We start from the raw sequence: 22,480 nt of genomic DNA, 5'->3' as shown, positions 1-22,480 counted from the left end.
CTTTACGTTCTTAGGAAAGATTTCTATTTTGAATAAATGCTGTTCTTTTTAACTTTTTATTCATCAGTGAATCATTCTTAGTTCAGGCTGCCTTACAGCACCTTGATGGGCCATTGGGGGAGTGTCTTGTCTTCCCACCCAGGTGTAAATCACATTAATATTCATGGCCATTCACACTCCCACGCATACAGCAGTGCTGACCAAAAACTGACGTAAGAAATTTAAATCATTATATTGTTGTTTGTGAAAGAGTGGTCAGAATGATTTTCACTTCATTTTGAAGTAAAAATTCTAGCCTACAAGAATAGTAACTCAAAAGTCTTGTTGACAACTATTCAGTATGTGTTAAATGGCCTTATTGCGGTGACATTTTTTTCCCCAAAACGTACTAACCAGTGACTCAAATGCCGAGTCAAGTGCATCCAGTGAGTCAAGTGCATCCAGTGAGTCAAGTGCATCCAGTGAAGTGCATCCAGTGAGTCAAGTGCGTCCAGTGTTGAATCTAGCAAAGTGAGTGATTCAGACCAAGTGATTGAATCAAGCCCAGTGACTCGCCGTCGCAGGAGGAGGAGGAGGACTCGTTCGGCTCGCCAGGCTCCGGTGAGTGTATCCAGATGACTCGCCCTGCCGGCCCCGCCTCTGCGCCTCGCCCTGCTGGCCCCGCCTCTGCGCCTCGCCCTGCCGGCCCCGCCTCTGCGCCGCCATGGTCATCTGCAGGGGCTTCACCACCCTGGCCTTCGCTTCGTCCTGCTCCGCCCTGGCCTGCTCCGCCCTGGCCTTCGCCTCGTCCTGCTCCGCCCTGGCCTTCGCCTCGTCCTGCTCCCCCCCTGGCCTTCGCCTCGTCCTGCTCCGCCCTGGTCACCGGCCCAGTCTGGTCCGCCCACGCTCTGCGGCCCTGGCCCGCCTTGGCTACCTCCTGGTCCCGTTCCCCTGCACGGGCCTGGCCCTCCGTCCCTCCCCCAGGACTGCCCTCCTGAACTTTTTTGCTTGTTTTGATGGGCGTCGGGAGCCGCCCATAGGGAGGGGGCTATGTTACGATGTGGTTTTGTGTCCTGTCATGTTTAGTGGTTCCCTGTCTTGTCATTAGTTCTCCCAGGTGTTTCTTGTTATCCACGCCCCCTTGTTATCCTGTCTGCTCGTTTGTCTCTGATAATTTAAACCCTGTGTTTCTGCCCTGTCTTGGTCAGTTATTGAATTCATTTACGTACTACGAGTGTCTTTTGTCTTGCTTTGTTCTGAGTTTACCCAAGTCTGAATTATTAAAGTCTCCTGCTGCATCTAGATCCGACTACCGCCTTTGCTTCCACGCAATTTCGTGACAATATGTGATACTGTCTAAATACAATATATTTTTTGTATAAAAATGTTGAGTTTTGGTTAGCCTATGACACTACTTATGCTAAAATAGTGCCTTATGTGTAATGTAGCCTATTTTGTTTGCGAATAACTGCTTAGGTTATATAACGAGAAATATATTTCAGGCTCCGGTAAAAGAGGTCTAAATACAATATATTTTTTATATAATTAAATGTTCAGTTTTGGTTAGCCTATGACACTATATCATGCGTGTCATAGAATCATACTGAGTAAGTGCACAGACGTAATATTTTACAGATAAAATTTAGCCTAATTGTTTTTACATCGTCATAATGTAGGCTACCTATTCTTGTGTGAAATTACAAAAAAAATATATATTTATCCATGGCAATTAGTGATTGATAATGATATTAATACAGTTTATTTGATTGTGTTATCAGCATGCTCATGCTTTTTTCTTTTTTTTATAACAGATGTGACAATGAACACGTCCATCCACCAGTTCCGAAGAGAGCCAAGGCAAACAAGCAGGCAAGCAACAGGCAGTCCACTTTTTTATATATATAAAAAAAACAAGTTTGGTCTTTTTATGTTTGTTTTTTTGAAAGGATGTGTTAAGTGATAGTAATGACTTTAAGTCTTTACGTTCTTAGGAAAGATTTCTATTTTGAATAAATGCTGTTCTTTTTAACTTTTTATTCATCAGTGAATCATTCTTAGTTCAGGCTGCCTTACAGCACCTTGATGGGCCATTGGGGGAGTGTCTTGTCTTCCCACCCAGGTGTAAATCACATTAATATTCATGGCCATTCACACTCCCACGCATACAGCAGTGCTGACCAAAAACTGACGTAAGAAATTTAAATCATTATATTGTTGTTTGTGAAAGAGTGGTCAGAATGATTTTCACTTCATTTTGAAGTAAAAATTCTAGCCTACAAGAATAGTAACTCAAAAGTCTTGTGGACAACTATTCAGTATGTGTTAAATGGCCTTATTGCGGTGACATTTTTTTCCCCAAAACGTACTAACCACGCATAATATTTTTTTTCTATAAAATGCAAACATGTACATCCATTTTGCTCACATATTATTGTAGTAGAGTTTGTGCTGAATACAGCAAATTTATATGTTGGCAAATGGTATGTTTTAAGTAGCTGAAATAAGCACAAATGTCAGGGCATGTCAAAACATCTCAAGGGCCCCAAAAACACCTCAGACCCCAGAGGGTTAATAAGAATCCTGCTGCGCTGTGAGGAATAATACTATCGTAATAATCCTGGAAAAGTTACCTCAGAAGTAGTTTCATTTCGAGGAGCACGGATTCAGCTGATGTAGTAAGTCATTTATTCTTAAGTGCTTTGTTCTAATCGCGTTGTTGAATAGTGTCTGTAAACTGCACAAAGACTGTTTAAATATGAATTGCGTGTCTGTGTGTGAATGAATGAATGGCACAGACGCGCGCAATGTTGTTTACTACAGCTGTACATCGCATCTGTGCGTTCATTCACTCTCGCTCCTACATTAGTAAACGTTATTTTTACATGAACACTAGTGATGGGAAGTTCGGTTCTTTTCCGCGAACCGGTTCTTTCGGACAGTTCGTTTCAATGAACCGGTTCAAAAAACCGGTTCACCAGTTATTTTACGTCCTCACGTAATGACGTCAATTATCCGTCCCGGCGGATAAAAATACATTCAAATAAAGGCATTTGTAATCATAACTTCAGTTAAATAATAATACTCATCGTCATAATCATCTTGGATAAGTTTCTTACAATTACGTTTTGCTAATGAACCCTGTAGGCTACAGACGATGTGCAAACGTGGATGTTTTACATGTCTTAAAGATCTAAAGTGAATAAACTGGCCTTCATCAATTTTATTTTATTTGTTATTAAATAAACTTACATTTCGCCGAATTCGGCCCCCCATTTAAGTCCTCGTTTCACCCGTGCTCATGTATCAACACAGCATGCAGTTGGCCAAAAGAAAGTTCGGTTCAGAGCCGGTGCTATCACGCATGCGCAGAATCTCCAGCTCATCGGTTCTCCGTATCAAACGTGTCCGAAAGAAACAGTTCTCGGTTCTGTACTGGTGATTCGAGAACTGTGCAACAACCAGTTCTTGACTCGAGAACTAGCCTGTGTGTGCTGAGCTGAGAACTGCTGAAACCTTAGGCTACCAGCCTAAAGTCGACAAAACTAAAAAGTCGATGCATGTCAATAGTATGTTTACGTTATGTTTTGATTAACACATTATAAACATTTACTTTGCACCCTTAAAACCTTGGCAAGAGTTTACGACAAAGATTTATGTCAACTTATTAGAAATTAAATTAGCTGTTCCTGACTGAGATTTACAATCCATTCATTGTGTTTCCAATCTTTAAAATAATACAGTGAAAAGACAGTAATTATGTGATAAACATGTTTCCAACTCGTTTTATTTTGTTACACTTATTTATGTTCAACAAAATACTTAAGAAACATGCATTTCGTCCCTCTGAAAAAATTGCACGCATGCTCAGTTCATCAACTCATCGGTTCTCGGTATGTCGAACTCGTCCGAAATAAACAGTTCTCGGTTCTGTACTGCTGATCCGAGAACCACTGTACCTGTACGTTCGGTAGTACGCGCATGCTCAGTATCAGCTGCTCATGCTCATGACTTCTCTCAGCACAACATGTCTCAGTTCAGTTAACTGTTGGAGTTACTGGAGTAAAATATACTCCGGGATATTGGTTTATTTCGAGTCGGACTGTCAGGCATGTCTGAAAGTGAGTAACTTTTGTAACTTGTGGATCAGCGCTGACGCAAGACGCGAACTGTTTCGAACGATTCGGTCCGATTTAGTGTACTGATTCGACCGGTTCACTAAAAAGACCCGGTTCAAAAGAACGATTCGTTCACGAACCGGCCATCACTAATGAACACATCCAAACTATATTGCTATAGCCTACTGAGATTTGTTCTAATCGCGATATAGAATAGTGTCTGTAATGACAACATTTCGTTGACTAGTTTTGGATAGATTATAAAGTTTATACTCTGAAATAGATGTCAAATAAGCTTTTGACAGTTTGTGCTCATATGTTAAATATGTATGTTTTGTCAAAAATAAACTAATCAACTGTTATAGTGTTTGTTCCAATGCAAGCTAGGCTATATCAAAATATCACTGTCAGTGAAGTCCATTCTGAAACGCGTCCAAAAATGAAATGGAAGCTTTAGTGTAAGATCTGCCAGGAAGACTCAATTGCTACGTCACTTATTACCTTCTCATCTATCCCATCGTGTCTAATACTTGCGGTATAAAAGACCAATACTTACACGTTTGAGTTCGCAGATGCTGACACTTTCATTCATGCTCTCGTTCAGTTGCCAGCCAACATGTTTCAGCACACGCATTTTGTTTACAATTATCGAGATCCGACGATGTCCCGCCGTATCTCCTGCTGCACCTCGAGGTTCCCGCATTCAGTGTCGCATCTCCCCGTAGGCACAGCAGTCTTAGGAGAGTTTTGATCAGCCAAGGCCTGTCATGAGAAGTTCTGCTCCTTTAGGCCTAAAACACCCTGGGTAACCCATCAGTTCCATTTTTACGTCAACTAAAGCAACAACAGCGTCAGCTCAGCCAGGATAATCCGACAGGAAGAGAACTGTAATGTCATCCTCAACTTGTCCACCAAAAGAACCTCGCTGTCTGCACGGGGCCATTTATCCCGCAGATCACCAATCCACCGACATGAATCAACAACTCTGCAAGTCACGAGACGATCTTCTCTCACTGGTTTCAAGTTTAAGCTCCACTTCCAAGGCTTTCAAGTCGATTTTTCAAGTTTTTGGCAGGCGCTTCCACCAGCCAGTTAATATGTCCCCTCTACATGATTAAACTTTATTCAGGTAAGTATTTCTCCGTTGCTTCCTACACCAGCGGTTCAAATTGGTGTCCACGATGACGTGGCGTGATCTGATAATTACGGCTGATCTGCAGACTGCAGAGGGGCCGGATAGCTCGCCTTAATGCTCGTAGCAAGTGTAAGCAAAGTTTTGCGTTACCGATATTCCACAGTTCAGTGGTAATCTAATAATATCAGCGTTGTCAATTCCACGCTCTCATTGGCAGTTTGCAAATACTCACTAACAACTGCGTAACTGATTAGAAATCAAATAAGCTTAAGAGTACTTAAGAGCTTTATGCATATGCAATATCAAGGGTCGCGCTCTTCACAACGTCTGCTCACTCACCAGAGTTCGGTTGTGTGTGTGTGTATAAATAAAAAATATAAAAATAAATAAATAAAAATAATAAAAATAAAACCTGAGCTAAAGAGAGCAAGTTTGTCATTCGGCTGTTATCCATATACTGCAGTGGATATCTCTACAATGGTAGTAAGTTACATATTTACATGTGTAATAATAGTAATTTCAAAAACAACTATTTTTCACCATATTTCGGCCTACTTAAAATTCATATTAATAATTAAAATTAGATCTACAACATTGGAAATGTGTACAATCGCTGTAATACTCAACCTTCCTGGTGACTACTTAATCCACTGATATGTGTGATAGGAATAATTTATGTGAGGGGTATTATCACATTAATGTACAGAGAAATGCAGACTAAGGATCAATGCAGTTGTGTGGCTCCGGTCAAAAGCCACATATACTTAGCCAAAAACTGCTAACTCAGTAGAACTAACAGTCATATTAGTTTTATCAAGTCAAACCAATAACCAGAACTAATCAGTGAAGGAGACTCGAGTGACATTGTCTTTGCTCAACTGTATGATTTACATGTTCATGTATCATTCTATTCAAGAGTCTCAACTGTTCGTGGCCAGTGATCTCCCAGCCATGAATGGGGCTATTTCTGCAAAGAGCAACTTGGGAGCCATGTCAGACATATGCTGCACATCTGAGAAAAGGATTCCACCCTCAAAAGACAACAGATCAAGTATCACTTAGATTCCTCTTTTCACATCCTGATCACGGCTGGTTGTTCCTTCCTCGTCTACAATTACGAAAATCGTAATTTAATATTTCTTCCATTCATAGTTTGCTCGCAGGCATTCAAATTCACGCAAGTATTTTAATCCTAATTATCCAAGTCTGTTCACCGTACCTTCTCTTTGTTTGCTTCTTAAGGCATAACCAAGGCCTCTAGTAAACCTCTGATAAACGCCTGCCAATCACATTGTATCACAAAGATTAAAACATTTTTTTTTTAAGTGTATAATTGTGCCCTTTTCGCAGGATATGTATGGGTATGCGGGGTTTGGCTCGGAATGCCCCACAGATAATTTTGAATAGTAATGGTCATTTCGAGGGTGAGTAAGCATTTCGTTTTTGTCTGTCCCTTTGGATGTGGCAGGGCTGCTGCTCCCGGCACAGGGGTCGGAGTTTCAACAGCTCTTTTTGCAGCTTCGATTACCTCTCACCGACAATTTTAAAACTTTTCACTTTGTTCAACCGGAATCGTACAAGATGGAGAGTCTCAAGAAGTGTCAACATATAGTCAACATTCCGAATGGTCGTTGATGAATTATGTAGCTCATGCGTAGCTTTCTCTAGTCACTGATTAGCTTATTCTGTCTCGATATTCTATAAATCATGTCCCGTGGGCAGGATCCATGTAAATTTAGGTTGTGATGCACTTACCCAGGAGGAATGTCGCTAGCTCCTCTCAGCGCTGTTGTAGTCTTTTAAAAGCAATTCTTAAATTAATTTCTCCCACTGCTTGAACTTTGAGTGTTTTAACCTTGCAGATGTTGGTTATGCTTAAAACGGCAACATTACACTCTAAGTAAGTTAGGAAAGCAAAATCCATTCAACCCCCTTTTTATTACCTCTGTCTGCAATGGTCTCTTTTCCTATTGTTATTCAGATTGTAGCTGTCTGTTACAGCATTCATGGCTCATGCATCCAGGGGATTCACTCCAGGAGCTAAATACTCCGATTTTTCCCATGGTCTTTTTCTGATTTATGTTTCTCACCTAATTTCCTTACTCTCTTTCTTAAGAACACTAAGAATGACTATAAAGGCTCTGCATCACATTATCAATTTATAAATTAGTAATAATTTATGTCCCTTCTCATCTATGATTAAATTTCTTAAAATTTCCCTCTATTTATCCTAACTAACGGAGCACTACTCTCTAAACCTGGTTCAGGAATCGTCAGTTTCTGTCCTCAAAAGCTGCAGTCTATCTCCCTTCCAGTATACTGGTCATTACTTCAGGATCGGGGCAGCCACTACAGCAGCTGATCGTGGCATTTCTACTTCAGCTATTAAGATCCTGGGCAGATGGTCTTCCTCTGCATTAGAGTCATATATAAGACCCGATTCAAAAATCATCCTCGAAGCTCAGCAAGCTCTCCAGTAACGGTTCAGGTAAATACCTATGCAACTACTAGTGGTGGTGTCATGCTCTCCCATTATTCTGTCAATAGTCTCTACCTTGCATTCTTCAAATGGCCAATGAGTCATCGTCTATGTGTGGCCTTGTCTCAGTGTGGCCTTGTCTCCATGTGGCATTAGTAGCCGTTGTGGTCTCGTCCCATGTGGAAAAAGAGAATTATGATCATGCAGGAGCATGATATATATGTTCAGTGTGGTCTACTGTGACCGTGTAGCCTAATGTGGCCTTGTCCCGTGGTCTTGTGGCCAGTTATGGCATGGTTCTGTGTGGCCTAGTGGCTGTGTCTCGTTGGCCTTGTATCCGTGTGGCATTAGTGGCCATGTGGCCTTGTGGCCCAGCGGGCCTTGTCTCTGTGCGGGTCTCAAGGCCTTGTGGCATAACGTTGCCTTGTCCTATGTGTGGCCTACATGGTCTTGTGGCCCTTATGGCCTCGATTCTGTGTGGCCTCGTCTCAGTGTGGGCCTACGATATCGTGGCCTCATTATACGATGGCCTCATTCTATGTTCAGTGTGGTCTACTGTGACTGTGTAGCCTAATGTGGCCTTGTTCCGTGGTCTTGTGGGCAGTTATGGCATTGGTTCTATGTGGCCTAAGGCCTTGTCTATGAGTGGTTCTGTCTTTGTGTGGCTTTAGCAGCCTCGTGGCCCAGCGGGCCTCGTCTCTGTGTGGGTCTAAAGGCCTTGTGCCAGAAGTTGCCTTGTCCTGTATGTAAAAAATGGCCAGTGGTCTGTGGCCCTTAGTGGCACAGTTCAATGTGGCCAAGTGGCCGTTGTCTGTGTGGCCAAGCGGCCTTGAGGCATTGTTGCCTCGCTAAAAATGGCCATGTGGTCTTGTGGTCCTTGCGGCCTTGTTTTGTGTGGCCTTGCGGCCTTGTCCAGTCTACCTCGTTCTATGTGTGGCATTAGAGGCTGTTGTGGCTGATTGCGGCCTTGTCTCTGTGGTCTAGCAAGGCCGTGTGGCCGGGCGGCCTTGTCTCTGTGGTCTATCATGGCCGTGTGGTCCAATGTGGCCAGTTTGCGGTCTAAGGAGGCCTGCTCTGTGTATGGCCCTAGGTGGCCTGCTCTGTGTGGTCCAATGAGGCCTGGCCCAAGGTGGCTCTGTTCTGTGTGGTCCATCACGGCCTTGTCTCTGTGTGGTCCAATGAGGCCTGGCCCAATATGGCTCTGTTCTGTATGGTCCATTGCGGCCTTGTCTCTGTGTGGCCCTAGGTGGCCTGGCCCAATGTGGCTCCGTTCTGTGCGGTCCATCGTGGCCTTGTCTCTGTGTGGTCCAATGAGGCCTGGCCCAATGTGGCCTGTTCTGTGTGGTCCATTGCGGCCGTGTCTCTGTGTGGCCAAGGTGGCCTGGCTCTGCGAGGTCCATCGAGGCCTTGTCTCTGTGCGGTCAGTTACGGCGTTGTCCCATGTGGCCGGTTCTGTGTGGCCAAGGTGGCCTTGTCTCTGTGGTCCTATAACGGCTTGTGTTCCAATGACCTGTCCCTATGTCCTAAGTTAGCCTCATTCTCAGTCTCAGTCACTATTCCACAACACTTGCTTCCCTCCAACTCATTCACAGGGAAACTGGCTTCGATCAGACGTAAGTGCGTCTCAAAACATAAGTCGCTCTGGATGAAAGCGTCAGAATGGATAAATGCTTAATGTACATACAGCAGCAGAACATAAAATGGATAAATGCATTCACGTCTTCTCATAGTACCTTTCAGGCTCACTATGAAGTCACCTCTTACTAATTAGTTATTGGCTACGAGGCTTTCCACATTTCATGTTCATGCCCATTATTAACCCCTCTGGGGTCAGCTATCGCTCCGGTGTGACGAGCTCACTTAGTTCCTTATCAGTGCAAAAGAGACTCAAATTACTCTGTTGATTTTGATCTTACATATACGTAAGTGTTGTACATCATTAGATCCTGTTGAGTGTCTTTTTTTGTGGATACTCACAATAAAAACAAAGTGTTCTGCTTTTTGTCAAATAAAGAAAAATAAACATGATGCGAATTTTGCGTTCTCTCTGTCAGTGAAGTTCATTCTGAAACGCGTCCGAAAATTAACTGTAACTAAGTAAATACTTGTCACACAGGCACGAAAATGCTCTTCTTTATAATGAAGTAATTTATATAAAAAAACAAATATTCTCAGTTTATGTAATCTGTATGAAAAGAGAGAGATGTCAGTCTTTTTCCTTTCAGCTAATTATAGCGTATGACGTGTTATTGTGACCACGCCCACTGAGAGCGCGTTATTCAAACGCAAATGTTAAGGCAAGCCATGAAAACGCCCACATCAGCTGGATAAAACATCCAAAAAGTTACCTCAGAAGTGCTGGTATAGTTTCATTTCGAGGAGCACGGATCCAGCTGATGAAGTAAGTTTATCCTTAAGTGCTTTGTTCTAATCGCGTTATTGAATAGTGTCTGTAAACTGCACAAAGACTGTTTAAATATGAATTGCGTTTCTGTGTGTGAATGAATGAAAGGCACAGATGCGTGCGCGATGTTGTTTACTACAGATGTACATCGCATCTGTGCGTTCATTCACACTCGCTCCTACATTAGTAAATGTTATTTTTACATGAACACATCCAAACTATATTGCTATAGCCTACTAAGATTTGTTCTAATCGCGATATAGAATAGTGTCTGTAATGACAACATTTCGGTGACTAGTTTTGGATAGATTATAAAGTTTTTACTCTAAAATAGACATCAAATAAGCTTTTGTTAGCCAGTTTCTGCTCATATGTTAAATATATACTATGTTTTGTCAAAAATAAACTAATCAACTAAGATGTTATAGTGTTTGTTCCAATGCAAGCTATATCAAAATAATGAATCCTTAACTTTGAAATATGCATGATAAAATGTATTGGCCTACTTTAAAAAAGAATACGACAATTTATAAGACATTTATAGAAAAAGACAATTTTCTTTTCAAGATGTTTCCAACTCTAACTTTGAACCAATTCTATAGAATGGCCCATATAACCTATTTGAACAGGATTTGTTTCCAGGTATGACTAAAAATGTGCTTTTGACTTTCATTTATATTTTGATTATATATATATATATATATATATATATATATATACACTCACCGGCCACTTTATTAGGTACACCTGTCCAACTGCTCGTTAACACTTAATTTCTAAGCAGCCAATCACATGGCGGCAACTCAGTGCATTTAGGCATGTAGACATGGTCAAGACAATCTCCTGCAGTTCAAACCGAGCATCAGTATGGGGAAGAAAGTTGATTTGAGTGACTTTGAACGTGGCATGATTGTTGGTGCCAGAAGGGCTGGTCTGAGTATTTCAGAAACTGCTAATCTACTGGGATTTTCACGCACAACCATCTCTAGGGTTTACAGAGAATGGTCCGAAAAAGAAAAAACATCCAGTGAGCGGCAGTTCTGTGGGCGGAAATGCCTTGTTGATGCCAGAGGTCAGAGGAGAATGGCCAGACTGGTTCGAGCTGATAGAAGGGCAACAGTGACTGAAATAACCACTCGTTACAACCGAGGTATGCAGCAAAGCATTTGTGAAGCCACAACACGCACAACCTTGAGGCGGATGGGCTACAACAGCAGAAGACTCCACCGGGTACCACTCATCTCCACTACAAATAGGAAAAAGAGGCTACAATTTGCAAGAGCTCACCAAAATTGAACAGTTGAAGACTGGAAAAATGTTGCCTGGTCTGATGAGTCTCGATTTCTGTTGAGACATTCAGATGTTAGAGTCAGAATTTGGCGTAAACAGAATGAGAACATGGAACCATCATGCCTTGTTACCACTGTGCAGGATGGTGGTGGTGGTGTAATGGTGTGGGGGATGTTTTCCTGGCACACTTTAGGCCCCTTAGTGCCAATTGGGCATCGTTTAAATGCCACGGCCTACCTGAGCATTGTTTCTGACCATGTCCATCCCTTTATGGCCACCATGTACCCATCCTCTGATGGCTACTTCCACCATGTCACAAAGCTCTAATCATTTCAAATTGGTTTCTTGAACATGACAATGAGTTCACTGTACTAAAATGGCCTCCACAGTCACCAGATCTCAACCCAATAGAGCATCTTTGGGATGTGGTGGAACGGGAGATTCGCATCATGGATGTGCAGCCGACAAATCTGCGGCAACTGTGTGATGCCATCATGTCAATATGGACCAAACTCCCTGAGGAATGCTTCCAGCACCTTGTTGAATCTATGCCACGAAGAATTGAGGCAGTTCTGAAGGCAAAAGGGGGTCCAACCCGTTACTAGCATGGGGTACCTAATAAAGTGGCCGGTGAGTGTATATATATATATAAGATTTCCATTACACGAGAGTAGATGTTAAAACTTCATGCTGATTTGTACTCGGCTTTCGCCAAGATAAGCAACACTAAGACGTAGCTTTACAGTAAACTATGCTTCTCCATCCATTTACGCTTCTTTCCATATGGTGGTGTGACTCCCCTTCTGTCCGGCGTTAACGGCTGCAGTGTACTTGGGCGCGTCAGCACACACGACGGCTGCAACTACAGTGTGGTCTCCCTAGTGGACCAGCACGACAACCGTCTGGATTGAGCCCAGTAGGGGACATCTCTAGGGTCTTCAAGTGGGCACCTTCCGTCCTCAGTGTTTCGTCGACTAGCCCACGACACCTCAAGAGGGCTCGACAGTGACTCTGGCGTCCCAGAGTCACCCCCCTCCGTCCCCCACTCAACTCAGCCCAGCTTACTGACCTCTACATCCCTTCTGCTGCTGAGACCTAACCACAATCTGACAATCGCTCCGCAACCCAACCATACACGCCAACCCGTTTGACTAAGGCTGTCGAGCCCCACTGGTGCGTTAAAGCAGTTTCAGTGGCAACGGTTCCGTATGGCATACCACCTACCGCGAAACACAATATCTGCCCAACCACCCGTCATTCACGCAATATCCACAGGAACGTATACAAATAAATCAACAGACTCTTCGAGTTTTCAAGAATTCTACGAAACCGTAGCGTGGCGGCCTGTACACAGCCAGCTAGAATCTTTCCGTCTCAACCACAGCCAGTTGCTGCTCCTTTCTGCTGCTTCAGATAAGTTCTTTACTGTGCGACGCAACTCTTGGCCACTGAATCCGACGTCTCTGAGGAACCGGGTTGTAGAGTGTGCCACAAAACCTCGACAACCCACTTCCACTGGATAAACCTGGACTCTCCATCCTCGCTGTTCTGCTTCAGTGGCCAGATGAGCATACCGCAGTTTCTTCCTCTCATATGCCTCATCTACCGCATCCTCCCATGGCACTGTTAACTCTATCAGTTGAACAATGCGTGCTGATCCAGACCACAAAACAATGTCTGGTCGTAGGTTAGTGGTGGCAATCTCAGGTGGAAAAAAAAGCCGTTGATCAAGATCAGCCAGCATCTTCCAGTCCCTAACAGCTTCCAGTTGTCCTGGGCGAGAATTAGTGTTAACACCTTTTCTTGGTGGTTGCTCGCCTGGGCGGAGGAATATTGTCTTCTGCGCGTAATGTTTTGCTAGAACAGGCGGCAACTTATTGGTCATACTACGCTTGCCTTCCAATGCTAAACCCAAACATCGCAGTACTTGGTCATGGCGCCAAGTAAACCGACCTTGGCTAAGAGCCACCTTACATCCTGTCAAAATGTGCCTTAATGTGGCAGGTGATGAACACAAAGGACAAGAGGGATCCTCTCCTACCCAGAGGTTTAGGTTCTGCGGTGATGGGAGAACATCATATGTTGACCTAATAAGGAAACTGATCCTTATTAGAATATAGACCTCATCCTCTCCTCCTGCTTTCGCACCTCGTTGACTACCAGCTTCCTCCTTTGAGCTGGGCCTGCCTTGTGCCATTTATATATATATATTGTCCTCGCATTCTTTCTTGTGTGACACACCTGAATGAAAGGCTCATTATGCGTCATTGTCTTCTCAGGTGTGAATCAAAGCATTATTCATGATGGGGATGATTTTAATCAGATCTGGCCAATTCATTTTACAATTAAAATTCAAACATTTTCAGTCATCACTACTCACTCAAGCGTCTCCAGTTTGTAATGTGGATCGTCCTGCAGATCAGAGAGCAGCTTCACTCCTGAGTCTCCTAGATTATTCCATGACAGATTCAGTTCTCTCAGGTGTGAGGGGTTTGATCTCAGAGCTGAAGCCAGATCAGCACAACCTTCATCTGTAACACCACACTTAATCAACCTGTAGAGAACAATGACACTTTTCAGTCTCTCAGTTCAGGATCTACAGCTCAGGGGCTGTATTCACAAATAATTTTAAGGCTAAAAGTAGCTCCTAACTGGCAAATTTAGGAGCAACTCCTAAAAATAATGGGCGTGTCACTCCTAACTTTAGGACTCCTCATTTTTTTCACTAAGAGTAATTCACAAAGCATTTTAGGCCTAAAAGTAGCACCTAAGTCTGGGACAGCTTAAAAGAAGTCGAGAGGACTCCTAACTCACTAAGACCTATTCACAAAGGATTGTAGCGCATACCACCGCCTCTCGCAGTCGTCCGGGGTCCGCGACACAAGCGGGAATGCTGCATTGATCTGCAAACAAATCCTCTCCCATGTCTCACGCTTAGTTTTGCTTGATATCCCAGTGCCGAATTTCCCTTTTATTATGTTTTTTTTTCAGCACCAACTGGGCCAGCAGCAGTAACTGATCCTGCGTCCAGTTGGGCTTTCCTTTCCGTTTTGGCGAGTTCATAATCCACCGTCATTCAACTATTACATTACTTCAATAGGAGCAACAATTCCTTGCTTGTAGTCTATTTAGGCTAATAGGATGTCAATTAACCAAGCAAATGTTAATGCAAGTGTCGTTTTTCATTATTAGGCAAGTAGCGGTTTTCATTAGGGTATTTTACTTTTTATTTTAATTTACCTTGATTTAATTTAATTCACGACTTTTCTCTCTCTCTCTGCCTTTTTAGAATTACACTTCACTGGGGCCTGCACAAACATGTCATTATATATGCATTTCAATGGCATTACTATTATTATTTTGTGTAGGACACAGACATATTTAGATGTCGTAATTCCATGATTTGTTGTGTCTGTGTTATGTTACGCATGATGGCCCTGTCATCTAACAACCAATCACCGTAATCATTGCGAGGAAGCTCGTGGATGAGAATTGACGTCATCCATAGCAACGAAGACTCACTCTTAGTTTAGGAGTTGTCATTTTTCCTTACTAAGAGTAGGTCTGAAAGGCGTTGTGAATAACTTTTAAGAGAAAACTCCTAGCTAAAATATTTTAGTGCGATTTAGGAGTACTCCTAGTGGTAAGATAAAATTCTTTGTGAATATGGCCCCAGATAAGCAGAAACTTCACAATTAGAAACAGAGACTTAATCCATGACATGATTGACAGGCCCATTCTAAGGTTCAGACCTGCTTCTACATGCTGCTTCAGGGGGTTCATTTCAATATCTTAAAAAATGTCATATCATTATGATGAAAACATGAGTTAAATGATTAAATACAATTATGTCACTTTTTAAATAATTCAATGAAGTTTTAGGCTTTTGTGTTAATTTAGTTTTACTGTTTTGTAATTTTCAATATTCACATTGGGAGGAATATGGAGGATGTTGATAGGAGTGTAACGGTACATGTATTCGTCCTGAATCGTACGGTACGGACGTCACGGTTCAGTGCATGCAGTCGAACGACGAATACATTCAGTCACAGGCGATCCACACTCCGATCCAGAAGGGGGTGTGCGGCAATGCAACGCTGTTTGCTAACAGTAAAGAGCACAGAAGAAGAAGAAGAGACGATCACTCGATATGTTCACATCTCTCAACCAGTGTTTCAACTGTGGAAAGATATCAATAAAACATCTTGAGAGTAACATCTCACATAGCATTGCATTAACCTCAGGCATTTAGTGTCGACAGCCGGTTAGTTCGCTCGAGAAATTAACTCTAGAGAGAAGCATTTCATATATGCAATATATTAGCCATTTCATTATATTTACTTAACCAGTTAGTAATGTCTTGATTTTTTTAATGTATGTTTAAATAAAATTGTCATGAAAACAAGTTATGACAGCCACTGTGTGAGTGATTATATTTCAAAAATGAATTGGAGTAGAAAATTTACTTTATAATTATATTTAGAAGTTAATGCAGAATCTGCCTTATGAGCAATTTACATGGTTTTTATTATTTAAGCGTTGATTATTATATTTAAAAATCAATTGCAACTGAATTTAATAATTTGGGCTATGTTGTTAATTGTAAAATGTAATATTATAGTAATGTGTAATGAAGGGCTCCTTATAGGGGTGGGACAAAATATCGATCGGGCGATATATCGTTGGCCCTCTTTGTGCGATATGATAATCGATACGCTGGCGATAAATATTGATATTTAAATTAATAAAATAAGGCTCTAAATAGATTTCCCTGCTCCCAGCGTCGCTACTTCATGCCTCCTCACGGTAGCGCTAACACATGAATGAGGGAAACGTGAACATATGAAGCACCTGCCGTTTACTTTCGTTTTACTAATTTTAAAACTTTGTTTACCGTTCTCTGGTTCCCCCTTCTTCTCCGTGCCTTGAACTATGTTATATTTTTATTTAAAAGCATTTTAAAGATCACATTAAAATAAAACTGTGCAATTTCAAACTGGCATAATTCCATTAGTGCCGTGTGTAACCATATTCAGCACGTAGAAGTGATAGCCGAAGCAAGCAAATGTCCAGTTTGGACATTAATAAAGAGAGAAAACCTGCACTTAACCTTCTCACAGGCATTTTTTTTTTCATAGACAGATATCGTGATGTATCATTATAGGATTGGCTAGCAATATATCGATTATTGCAAAATTGCTGTATCGTGATATCATCGATATCGTGAGCCATGTATCGTATCATATCGTGAGGAACCCTGTGATTCCCACCCCTACCTCCTTAAATAGTTTACAGCATTAGCTAAGATAGATTTTTTTTATCCTTAAGAAAATTACTTTTAAAAGAAATTTAAACACATATACACATTTGTTTAAAAAAAAGTTTAATTTAAAAAAAAATTTTTTTTTAGTTTTCTCCCCCCTGCTGTACCGAACCCGTACCGAACCATGACTTCAATACTGAGGTACGTATCGAAACGTCATGTTTGTGTACCATTACACCCTTAATGCTGACACATTTATGTGAGGATCCTTCAGTCCATCAGAGAGCAGCTTCACTCCTCAGTTTATTCCCAGACAGACTCAGATCTCTCAGGTGTGAGGGGTTTGTTCTCAGAGCTGAAGCCAGAGCAACACAACCTTCACCTGTAACATCACAACTCCACAACCTGTAGAGAACAATGACACTCTTCAGTCTCTCAGTTCCAGATCAGATAAGCAGGAACTTCACAATCAGAAACAGAGACTTAATCCATGACATGATTGACAGGTCCAGCATAAAGCATGAAGTCTTCATCATTTCTCCAACACTGTACCGCAACTGTCCACTGACTTGCACACACCTAGAGACGTTTATAGTTGACCCGCTTGCCACAGTACTATTTTTTGAAGTGGCACGGTTTGGGGAAAATTGTCTCAGTTATGTTGTGTTAAATTCATTTTCATGGACTTTTAATTTGTTTATCTTCAGTCACATGTTTCCTTTGTTCTAGTTTCCTGCCGCTCATGAGTTACTATGGTTACTGATATGATTAGTCATTCTGTTCAGCGGTGTGTCATTAATTACCCTCATTTGCCTTACTATTTAAGTTGCTGTGTTTACACTTCTAATTGGTTTGGTCACATTAATGATAAGTTGTGTTTGTTCGCTTGCCTTTTGGTAGTGGTGGGCAGATCAAGGCTTCATGAAACAGTTGAAGCAAATATGCCATATTGTGTCGAGGCTTCGAAACAATCCAACACCCGTCTCAACGGTGAAACCTAGTGGTCACTTGCATGTATTGATCTGAAACAACCTTGACAACAAGCCATTAAATTTTTTTTTGTTTTTTATTATTGTATTTTTCTAATATGTGAAGCTTGTAACCTGTAGGCTCCTCACTGTGCATAATGTTGTTTTGGTCATGAAAAATTAATATTAACCCTCTGGGGTCGCGACGGCTATCGCGCCGGCGTGACGAGTTCGATTTTTTTCACATAGCAGAAAAATAGACTTAAAATACTCCATCATTTCTGGTCATACAGACTTAAGAAATATGAAAAAATAAACTGTTAATGTCTATTTTTTTATGTGTCCACTTACAATCAAAACAACATTTTTGCTTTTGTAAAATAAAGAAAATAAACAGGGTGTGCTTTCTGCCTCTCCGTCTCAATTAACTTTTTTTTCTTGAGCACATCTATAAACTGAAACAAAACTCAGCAAATACTATTCACCCAGGCATGAGATATACACTCACCGGCCACTTTATTAGGTACACCTGTCCAACTGCTCGTTAACACTTAATTTCTAAGCAGCCAATCACATGGCGGCAACTCAGTGCATTTAGGCATGTAGACATGGTCAAGACAATCTCCTGCAGTTCAAACCGAGCATCAGTATGGGGAAGAAAGTTGATTTGAGTGACTTTGAACGTGGCATGATTGTTGGTGCCAGAAGGGCTGGTCTGAGTATTTCAGAAACTGCTAATCTACTGGAATTTTCACGCACAACCATCTTTAGGGTTTACAGAGAATGGTCCGAAAAAGAAAAAACATCCAGTGAGCGGCAGTTCTGTGGGCGGAAATGCCTTGTTGATGCCAGAGGTCAGAGGAGAATGGCCAGACTGGTTCGAGCTGATAGAAGGGCAACAGTGACTGAAATAACCACTCGTTACAACCGAGGTATGCAGCAAAGCATTTGTGAAGCCACAACACGCACAACCTTGAGGCGGATGGGCTACAACAGCAGAAGACTCCACCGGGTACCACTCATCTCCACTACAAATAGGAAAAAGAGGCTACAATTTGCAAGAGCTCACCAAAATTGAACAGTTGAAGACTGGAAAAATGTTGCCTGGTCTGATGAGTCTCGATTTCTGTTGAGACATTCAGATGTTAGAGTCAGAATTTGGCGTAAACAGAATGAGAACATGGATCCATCATGCCTTGTTACCACTGTGCAGGCTGGTGGTGGTGGTGTAATGGTGTGGGGGATGTTTTCCTGGCACACTTTAGGCCCCTTAGTGCCAATTGGGCATCGTTTAAATGCCACGGCCTACCTGAGCATTGTTTCTGACCATGTCCATCCCTTTATGGCCACCATGTACCCATCCTCTGATGGCTACTTCCACCATGTCACAAAGCTCTAATCATTTCAAATTGGTTTCTTGAACATGACAATGAGTTCACTGTACTAAAATGGCCTCCACAGTCACCAGATCTCAACCCAATAGAGTATCTTTGGGATGTGGTGGAACGGGAGATTCGCATCATGGATGTGCAGCCGACAAATCTGCGGCAACTGTGTGATGCCATCATGTCAATATGGACCAAAGTCCCTGAGGAATGCTTCCAGCACCTTGTTGAATCTATGCCACGAAGAATTGAGGCAGTTCTGAAGGCAAAAGGGGGTCCAACCCGTTACTAGCATGGGGTACCTAATAAAGTGGCCGGTGAGTGTATGTCTTTATAATCATTTAAGTGTGTACTTTTAAATGAACTGATTCAAAACGAAAACAAATTTTCTCTGTTTAAGTAAAAGAGATTGATATGCAAATCTGCACGAAGGAACGCGAACGCGCTTATTACCTAAAAAACAAAGCACCAAACTTCATCAGTCCTCTGCTTTTCGTCGAGTTTGGAAGACACGCTGTGAGCTTACATTGGATTTACCTCAGAAGAAGAAGAACGCGATTTGAAGACAAGAAAGATGTAAGGTAAGAAATGTATTATGAATTATATTAGTTAGTGTTATTGTTGCATAAACTTAACATTCCAGTTGAACTGTTGCTAGACTAAAATTTATGAAATCGACGGAAACATGTTGAAATATGAATTATAGCCTAGACAGGCAGGAAATAAATATACATGTACGACACGAGGATGTTTTTATGTTTGATAATAAAACACAGCATGATGTTAGGCTAGTATCAATGTTTACTCTAATATGGTGAATATTATAACGTTTAGAACCATGTTTACTGTTAAATACTTGTGTTTGTAACGAATGGAATCATTTGAAGTTAATGGGCTTATTCAAGTCCTCTTTTATTTTTTGAGTAATTTTTATCCATTCTGCATCTCCCACATATGTGTGTTTTAGCAAGGCGGTCTGTGTTGCAAGTTGGTGAATGAAGACACTTGCCAGGTTACGTGTCGCTACTGCTTTATTAATTTATCCAGTGTAAAACCCGAACATTTGAAGTATTTTTCTCTAGCGTACTGAAGTGTTCCTTTTTAACGATTTATAGGCCGCATGCTATAGGCTATTGTTATTATTATTTGGAATTAAAATAGCCCCACATCATCACATACCCTTCACCACCTTACCTAGAGATTAGCATGGGGTACTTTCCATAAGATTATCTCTCAATGCAAATCAAACCAGCTATTAGGCTAACTAAAATAAAACCATGTCTATATGTTGAAGGGTATGTGATGATGTGGGGCTATTTTAATTCTAAAGGCCAAGATAACTTTATCAGGATGCATAGTATCCTGGATCCATAAAATAACTGGCCTTTAAAAATAAAAATATGCCTGCCTCTATGGGAATTTAACATAGGGATGTCCAGACTTTTTTAAGGAAGTTTTTTTTACTATTTTAAGGAAGAACATTTATTTATTTGCGATACATTATTAATTCACAAAGAAAATTGGTGTCCCTAAAGGTTGGAGTTTTCCTCGTGATTGAATTAAGTCATTAAGATTATTTTTTTTATTCCTCTTTTTAGTCAACTTTAATATGGGTGTGTTCATTTATTCTAAGCACTGTGTGTGTGTATATATATATATAAATCTACAATGTATTCCCAAAGTCGTGCAGCCACATCGTTTCTCTTGATATCAGCATGTTCACAGGTGTTTATTTTATTTTTTATTTTTTACAGGGACCAGATGCCACTGATGAGTCCTGCTGACTTCAACATTCACAGGAGACTCTGTACATGAACATGGTAAAATGAAAAATCAAACACCTTGGAAATGACGGGTATGTACTATGTTTCAGGAATGGCACAACGGTGTGTGACTCTTCAAGCCTCTGTCTTTAGATCAGTGTGTTTACTAATGTGCTTTTTTTGTCCTTTGTTGTGTATCTTTGGATTATGTTGTGTTGTAAATAAATTCAAACAATCTAAAAGCCAGCAGCCATATCACCCTGTAGCCCAAGACTGGTTGCCCACTGAAGCTAAGCAGGGCTGAGCCTGGTTAGTACCTGGATGGGAGACCTCCTGAGAAAACCAGGTTGCTGCTGGAAGAGGTGTTAGTGGGGACAGCAGGGGGCGCTCACCCTGTGGTCTGTGTGGGTCCTAACGCCCCAGTATAGTGACGGGGACACTATACTAAAAAAAAGAGCACCGTCCTTCGGATGAGACGTTAAACCGAGGTCCTGACTCTCTGTGGTCATTAAAAATCCCAGGATGTCTTTCGAAAGAGTAGGGGTGTAACCCCGGCATCCTGGCCAAATTTGCCCAGTGGCCTCTGTCCATCATGGCCTCCCAATCATCCCCATATATATATATACACTGACATCACTCTGTCTCCTCTCCACCAATAAGCTGGTGTGTGGTGGGCGTTTTGGCGCACTATGGCTGCCGTCGCATCATCCAAGTGGATGCTGCACATTGGTGGTGGTTGAGGAGAGAACCCCTTCCATGTGAAGCGCTTTGAGTGCCTAGAAAAGCGCTATATAAATGTAATGAATTATTATTATTAATTATTATTAAAATTCTTTTTTAAATCTCCTCATTCTTTGTGCAAGGCTCCTCGGTCCGTGTATCATCCGATCATTTCATTACCAATTTGAAATGAAATAAGCAAAACCGAGAAAACGCGCCTTTATTCGTTTTTTCGTTTAAAAAAAAAAAAAAAAACGAAAAAACGAGATTTCGGCTTGATTTTTCGTTTTTTGGTTCACGGGTCAAAAACGGATAAATGACTTCAAAATCCGTTTTGCACATGTGGGCGGTCATGAGACGCCCCTTTCAGCCGATTTGTCAAGCAAATCTGAGCCTGTGACGTCATCAGTAATTCCCCAAGTCTTTTCAACAAAATAATAGTCCTATATGGCTCTGCGTACCGCTTCTTAAAATGTACAGGGCTGTGCAACTTAACGCGTTTCACAGAAATATTTATTTCAGACATATTAAATATGAATCTGCACTGCACCCAGCCGGTTTTATTTAGCTATGCAGAGTTACATCTGTGTAGTGCTGCACTAGACCGCGCAGAGCGGGTGAAGACCAATGTTCTGTCAAGTGTAAATACTCAGCAGTCATAATAACTCTTCTTTCTGACAATACGCTCAGTTTTGGACAAGGGGTGGTCATTGCAAATACTGTAATGCAAAACTGCTGATGGTGGTGGTGGGTACCGATGATGGTAAATTAAAATGTAACTAATCTGTAAGGACTGGGCGAGGGTGAATCTGAATAACTAAACACATCCTGCTAAAGACCCAAAAAGCCTGGAATGTAAATTTACACACACACACACACACACACACACACACACACACACACACACACACACACACACACACACACACACACACACACACACACACACACACGCATCCCCCACAAGTGAAGCCCGCTC

General features: G+C 41.7%; 1 protein-coding gene and 1 pseudogene across 1 annotated transcript in view; one reads left to right on the top strand and one right to left on the bottom strand.

Annotated features, from left to right (window-relative positions):
• Nucleotides 1-22,480, bottom strand: part of LOC130077755 (NACHT, LRR and PYD domains-containing protein 12-like) — a 415,411-nt gene that overhangs the window by 171,038 nt on the left and 221,893 nt on the right. The gene's annotated exons all lie outside the window — the stretch shown is intronic.
• On the top strand, nucleotides 21,024-21,140 carry LOC130077762 (5S ribosomal RNA; annotated as a pseudogene).

Source organism: Rhinichthys klamathensis, unplaced genomic scaffold (genome assembly GCF_029890125.1).
Source record: "Rhinichthys klamathensis goyatoka isolate OS25496 unplaced genomic scaffold, OSU_Roscu_1.1 h1tg000776l_1, whole genome shotgun sequence".
NCBI lineage: Eukaryota > Metazoa > Chordata > Actinopteri > Cypriniformes > Leuciscidae > Rhinichthys > Rhinichthys klamathensis.
Note: the sequence above shows the minus strand (reverse complement) of the source record. Positions and strands in the feature narration are given on the sequence as shown.